Source organism: Pinus tabuliformis, chromosome 9 (genome assembly GCF_031772625.1).
Source record: "Pinus tabuliformis cultivar Carrire ecotype Pingquan chromosome 9, CPIR1, whole genome shotgun sequence".
In the NCBI taxonomy this organism is placed as follows: Eukaryota; Viridiplantae; Streptophyta; class Pinopsida; order Pinales; family Pinaceae; genus Pinus; species Pinus tabuliformis.
The window spans coordinates 891,243,309-891,250,504 of NC_142307.1; positions in this window are offsets into that span (position 1 = coordinate 891,243,309).

Consider the following 7,196-nt stretch of genomic DNA (forward strand, 5'->3'; position numbering starts at 1 on the left):
CATCGCTCATCTCGATGTGCACTCCAAGATCTTTCTCATCCAAATCAGAAAACAAATCTCGATCTCCTCCCATGTGAGAAGACGCACCACTATCCAAGAACCATACCGATCCCATCACACTTTATACTAAGCATATGATCAGCAAAAAATCAAGCTCAAACTGCGAGGCTAGAGCCTCTCCTACTGCAGATCCAGTAGCTTGCTTGTTCTTCTTCTTCTGCGGACAATCTGTGGCATCTCCATTCTAAGCTTTGATGTTTCTGAGTTTATCCTTGAGCGCCATTCCACCAGCTCAAAACTCAACCGCTTCTGATCTAAAATTCGTGAGAAAAAAGTATTTCTTGTACAAAGATCAACTGTATGGGCATTCACCAGATATCTCACCTTCCAAAAGAAGGATGAATCCAGAAGCTACCTGGCCCGATTACAGACTCTGCCTGAAGAAATAAAATGTAAACACTTTCTGAATAATAGATCTGATGATCAATCCCGCTTTGATATCCTGTAGAACTTTTTCTACAAATCAACCAGCTCCGATACCATGTAGAAACTTTTTCTACAAATCATCTAGCTCTGATACCATGTAGAAATTTTGAATAATATGACACTTATTCATAGAGATTATCCCGATTATACACTATTTCGGAATACATGCATAATACATAACCTCCTCTACATTGATCATCAATTCAACAGCATTAAAATCAATGAAACATCAATCGCATGCGCACATTAACACAGTATGTAACCTGGGGAAAGCATGCAACTGAAAACACCACACTATCTGTATATTATAATGATTGAGAACATGTAACAATACATAGTACAATACTCCTCACAAGTACTCAATACTATCTCCACCTGTTACACACAAAACTAGCTCAGATCTGATCAATCACAGCTCAAATCTCCTCCATTGCTTTGCCTACCTCCACTGCGCAATCCTGCAAGAGAAATCACGTGAGCACAAGCTACAATTGCCTTGATATTGGCCCAGACTGTGCAATCCTCATTGGCATTACTCAATCCATGCATGTGCAAAATCTCATGCACAACTTATAGTCACAACTCACCCTTTCACTTACCTCTAACACCTGTCTCTGTTGAACTATCCATGCACTGAGTTAACTGATGTATTCTTTAGTTTCTTTATGAGTTAATAATTAGTGAATTAATTAATATTTAATTCACACAACTCATCACTAGTGTATTCTTTAGTTAGACTAAATACAACTAGTTCAACTAAGTCAAACTAAACACAACTCCATCAACTCCGCATCCAACTCCACAGAACTCACATGCATGAGTTCTAACTGAAGTCCTCCATGCAATAGCTCAACTAACACATAAGAAACCACGTGATTCCTTTTTTCAGCTGCATGTGCCACATCCATAGCTCGAACTGAAGTGCTCCAAGAGAATAAGATAATGTTTAGAGTCCAAATATTACTAAGGGCTAATAATATTTGACTGTTTCTATTTTTAGCCTGGCAGTCTAAAAATAGACTCTGATCACTCCGCTGTGAACCAAAAATAGAAGTCCATCTATTTTTCCCAACATGACCAATCATCCATAAACAACATCCTGCAACTCATAGACCATGATCCATATGTCTAAAAATAGACATAGTGTAAAAATAGACTTTGCACCAAAAATAGCTTGCGGACCCACTTAATGAAGGCGACTCCTTTCCACTAAGATCCATCATCTTGTTGCATTTTCAACAAGACCTTGGATCTCAAAAAATTATGAAGCAGGGGGCCAATTTAATGTTGGTTAAGTGGGAGGTGGTGCGTGAAGCAAGGATCTTCTTCTGTCTAGGCTCTGGGCTAGCAACCCCCACCTAGTTGAAGGTAAATCTATCTTGTTTGGGTTTTCCTAGTTTCAATAGTCGGTATGGTCTATATATTATGTGTGGATTGGGCCCTGGTGTAGGTCTTGGGTTGGATAAGAGGGTCTCTACATCATATCGGTGGCCCTAGTGGCATTCCTCTAATAGCAGTTTCTTTCTCTTGCATCTGTTGGTTTTAATTTCCTGATGTTTTACTTTTATATTATCTTTCAGATGTTCTAGGGCCTTGGAGAGAAGGGTGGTTAGTGTTAGAAGCCCCATGACTAGGTCAGGGTGGTCAATTGTATCGTTCAATGGTGTAAATGGGCGATTGTGGTATTAGTTGGTGGTTTTCTTCCCATAAGGGGCATTGTTTTGAAGGTTGTAAGGGAGAAGATATCAGTGTCCTTGGGGTTACAGTCAGCAGTGGTCAGCTTAGTCAAGGAGTTTTTCGTTGGGGGTTGTTTTATGGAGGATGGGAGTGGGGCATGGGTGTTGTAGGGGATGTAACTTTATGTTCCAGTGAGCGCACATGTGCCACCAATTCAGATTTGGGTTGGAAGAGGTGGTGGGGGCCAAAGGATATCTACCACAACATGAACATGCTTTGTCAAAGAGGTCGACCCAAGAGAGGGGTGAGACCAAGGGAATGGGGAGTTGTGCATCATGCTACATCACAAGATGATTCAAAGGAATTTGAGCAACCACATGATGTCTCCCTTGGGAACATGGACATGCCTCTACCCTTTGTTTCCCTAGAGGCCCAAATTCGTCAAGTGACAATAGTGGTTAAAAAATTGGCCCAAGATAGACATAATGATTGTAGTGAGGTCATTAGTTTCTTGAATGACATATAACATAATCAGTGTCATATTCTTGATTGACTTGTCTCCCTCTGTAGAGGTCAGAAGCAACTCCAAGAATAACTAGATAAATTTGAAGGGAGAATGGCACACATAGAATCTCATGTTCATGAACCATTTCACCACCCTACGGGTGGTGAGCCTGATAAGCCGACTCCAGGTAACATGGACCGTTAATGATGAGTGTGGGATGTATTTTGGTATTTGGATAGTTATGGTCCATTTGGGCCATTGATCTTGGGTTCTCTAGATTTTTTGTTGTTGATGTCATTGCCTTTTTGTTTGTATCTATTGGCCAATAAATTCAACAACAGTGAGGCCTATTTTGATTAGAAATTGTGTTCACCACGATGTAAACTTTTCTTGAATTAATAGAAATGATTGAGTTACAAAAAAATAAACATAAATTTTAAAACTTTATTATTATTATTAAATAGGTAATTTCTTTTTAAAGTGTTAAATTGTATATTAAAATGATGTATCTATGTACAAATTATAATAAAAAGAGTAAAGCCCTGACCCGATCCCCTACGAAAAGAGCTTTGCAGCTCCAACGAGAACAAAGATTCCTTCCCCAATGAGGGAAAGTAGCTCTCGCTTAGCGAAACCTTTCTAGCAAATACTAACTTAATCACAACCTAGGGAAGTTTGTTAAGATTATTATTTTGGAACTTGACTTTAGACCAACACCACTAAGTTATGGTATCTCATTCCTTGAACCACCGAGCCATTTTTGAGACAAGCGTGCTACCACACCCTTGTCAAAGTGGTAAATTTCGGGGGGGGGGGGGGTGGCCTAGCATAGACAATGCCATAGTTAGCAGTATATGCAAATCCATCAAGTTATACACCATTAGGGAAGTAAATCCTCTTTATGATTCAAAGATATGCCTTATAACTTTCAGTGATACCTAAAGCAAGTGCCTACAACTGGTCACATGGTTGGTTACATGGTTCTCATTCATATCATCTTTATTGAAAGTATATTTTTTTGGATTTATTTTTAAAATTTAATATATATTAAAGAAAATTTCAAATGAGAAAGACATAAAACAAGGAAAGTATGAAATATTTATATTTAAATTTATATATTTTTCATACAAAAATCACAAGCATGCCAAATTTAGAACCATAAGACTTAACGGGGAAAGAGACAAAATATATTTTGGTTAAGGAAAATTTACAAACGTTTGGAATGAAAATGAGGTATCCATTATATGTGATGGTTGGACAAATGTTAAAGGTAATTCATTGATAAATATTATTTGTCTTTTATTGGTCCCAGCATCCTTTCATCACATGACTATTCAAATCATTATAGTAGTGGCATCAATGCTACAAAACCCTTAATTAAACTCACCCAAGAATTTGTTCGTACAATACCATTCAAGTCAATTCATAGTCATCGTTTATAACACTCATAATTGTATGTCAAAAAGAGAAATCATTGAGAATATGTATCCTAACATTTTTTGTTACAGTGTTTGGTTTAGACATTGAACCTCTTGATGCATGATATGGTTTAGATGAATAACCATGATTATAAATGGATTTTTGAATTATATAATAGAGGAAGGAAAATGATAACCTTATTAACAATCATAGCATGGTCTACCACACTTTCCACACTCACTCCAGTTTAAGTTATTAAAGATTGCATAGAGAATATTTGCTAACTATTACCTCACCTTTACACGCCTTTTGAACGTAAGAGATTCAATGGATACACTAATACATATGGTGTCTATGTTAAATGGGGAATTTCAATGATATGGATGAAAATAATTGTTTCTTTTTTCTCTTCGTGCCCTAAAATTTGTTGGATGTTTGACTATGGTTGATCTTATCGGACTTGCAATTCCCCTAAGACAGTTTGTAATAGACATATCTACCAAATCACTAGGGACACAAAGCAACCTTTCATGAAACATTAGCAAATTTATTGTCTCATGGGTGCATTTGGCCCCCAAGGGCTTAAATATGCCTACGATGGGGACTAAAAATGCCTAAAGAGGGTTTATTATTCCCACCAATGCTTATTATGATTGTGGGTTTAGTGTGAAAATGATGTTGCAAGTATGATGAAAATGGTATTTATGTAGGTATGCTTTCATATTAGGTTTACAAAGTGTGTGTGTGTCATACAATTTCTAGAAGAGATATGCATTTACTAGATTCGTTGGACATATATATATATATATATATATATATATATATATATATATATATATATATATATATATGATCCAAACTGGATCATTATATTGTTTTTCATCCATATCAATGCTTTTAGAGTGGAAAAAGTGGAAGAATTAGCTCATAGGACCATTTTTACTGGTGGGGCATAGTTTGGCAAATCAAGGTCTAAAACCTTCAATGAGTATTTTGAGACATCAAATGATGTTTTTTAGGGGTAAAAAATCTCCTCTTTAGTGATGCACCTCTTTTTCATATTCTTCACATAGAAACCTTTCAAATGATGCAAGAATCGCCTCAATTAGAGATGACATGCAAAAGTTATGCCACTCAGAAGTTGACCTTCATGTTTTCACCACCATAATTCGAGAGAATGGCACATAATCCCCAATTATTCATGGAATATGGGCTATACACAAGATTATGATAATAAGACTCTAGAATATTTCATATTGTAACTCTGGTCAATAATTGAGTTAGTAAAACCTAACCACTAGTAGGCTATCAAGTTGTGTTATAACCAGGCCATTGAGAGGAAAAGGGGTTCCATTATTTTCGAGTGAATTTGTTCCATATATGGCAAAAAATAGACAATAGGGAGAGGAGATAGAGCACAATGAGGATTTGTGCATTGTAGTATCCCATGAGCACATATAATACTTCTCTATACTTGCAACCATTTTCTATTCAGAGAAAGAGAGAAGAGTGACCTCACCTTCTAGCTAAGTTTTCTTGAAAATGGGTTTCCCAAATCATATCTTTTGTCAAATTGTGGTTTGTGAGTTTTCTTTTCCTTTTTCTCTATTTTATGCATAATTTTAATTTTCATGTATGCATAATTAACAATAATCTACATATCTAGAAATATAAAGAGAAATAAAATCCTAATAGTGTAGATTTCATATTGTTAAATATAGTTTTATCAAATCTCATTGTGACGAATTATCCAGTGGAATGTCCATGGAAGTTTACGGATCATATTGCTATCAAAGCAAGCTACTTTGGGTATATTGTGGAGATTTGTAGGGGATCTAGATTGGGTAAGCAAAAAGTCATAAAACCATAGTCATGGATGATGAACATGTGAATAAACCTCTTAATCCTACAGAGGAGAGGCTTTCACAGTTGGAAGCACAAGTTGCAGATAATTTAATTATCCTCATGCCAACCCTGAGAAAAAATCTTAGGCTATTTGGATAATATGGGGGTTCTACTGTAGAGGACAGATCAGAGGGGAGATCATGAGATCAAGAAGAAATAAGAAACCAACCAAGGAAAGAACCCGAAAATTATCAACCCAGTTCGAGTGCCTTGAATATTCACAATCACTATTGAAAATGGAAGTGAATTTCGATATCAAGTGGTAACAAGGTGACATTGATGCTCTAAAGCTAAATCAATTGTTGTAGCAATTAGAAGTGTATTTTAGTGTCCATCATATTCAGGAAGAATAAATTATTTTATTTGTGTGGCTGAAATTAGAGGGCCATGTCTTGAATTGGTAAGCAAGCCACACAAAGACCTTGAGGTTGGAGATAGAACCTCCAGTGACTAAGTGGGAGGACTTTAAAACCTTCATAAAGTCTTAATTTCACCCTATTTGGTATGTAGAAGACCAGTGGAGCTGGTGGCACTACTTCAAGTAGAAGTTTGGGCAGAGTGTACAAGAATACACCACTAAGTTCATAAAGATGACCATAATGTCGGGTGATGATATTTTTGTTTTTCTGAATATTGTTGAAACACATAGTCAATTTAATTGTTGGTTGAGGTTGGTGAGCTTGTGAGACTCTCAACGCTATATGCATGTGAAGGAAATATTTCTAACTTATTATGATGATACAAAATAGATGCATAATATTGGAGGTCACATTTAAAAGGCTTTACCTATTAACTCAATTCAACTCAATGTCCCTTCGGTTACCCAAGATCACAATAGGTAAGCTCAATGCCACCGAAAGTTAGCAAGGTAGTATACTTGTTTTAATGTTCAATTTTGTAGTGATTTAATTGTTTATGACCTTTACATATGAGACTAATACCAATCCTATTTTAAACTAATTAAAAGAGAACCATACTAAAATAAACTTTGCATAAATTTAAAAATAAAATTAAAGATAAACTATTCTATCATACAATAAAACATAACACAATTCGAAAATAACAATACTATTCACTTATAAACCAAAGGATGATACTATTCAATTTGCATAAAAAAATAAACTATGGGCACTAATCCATGCCTTTGTAACAACCCTGGTTAAAAATCCATGTAAAAATATATTAGGCCACAGTGATGGGACAC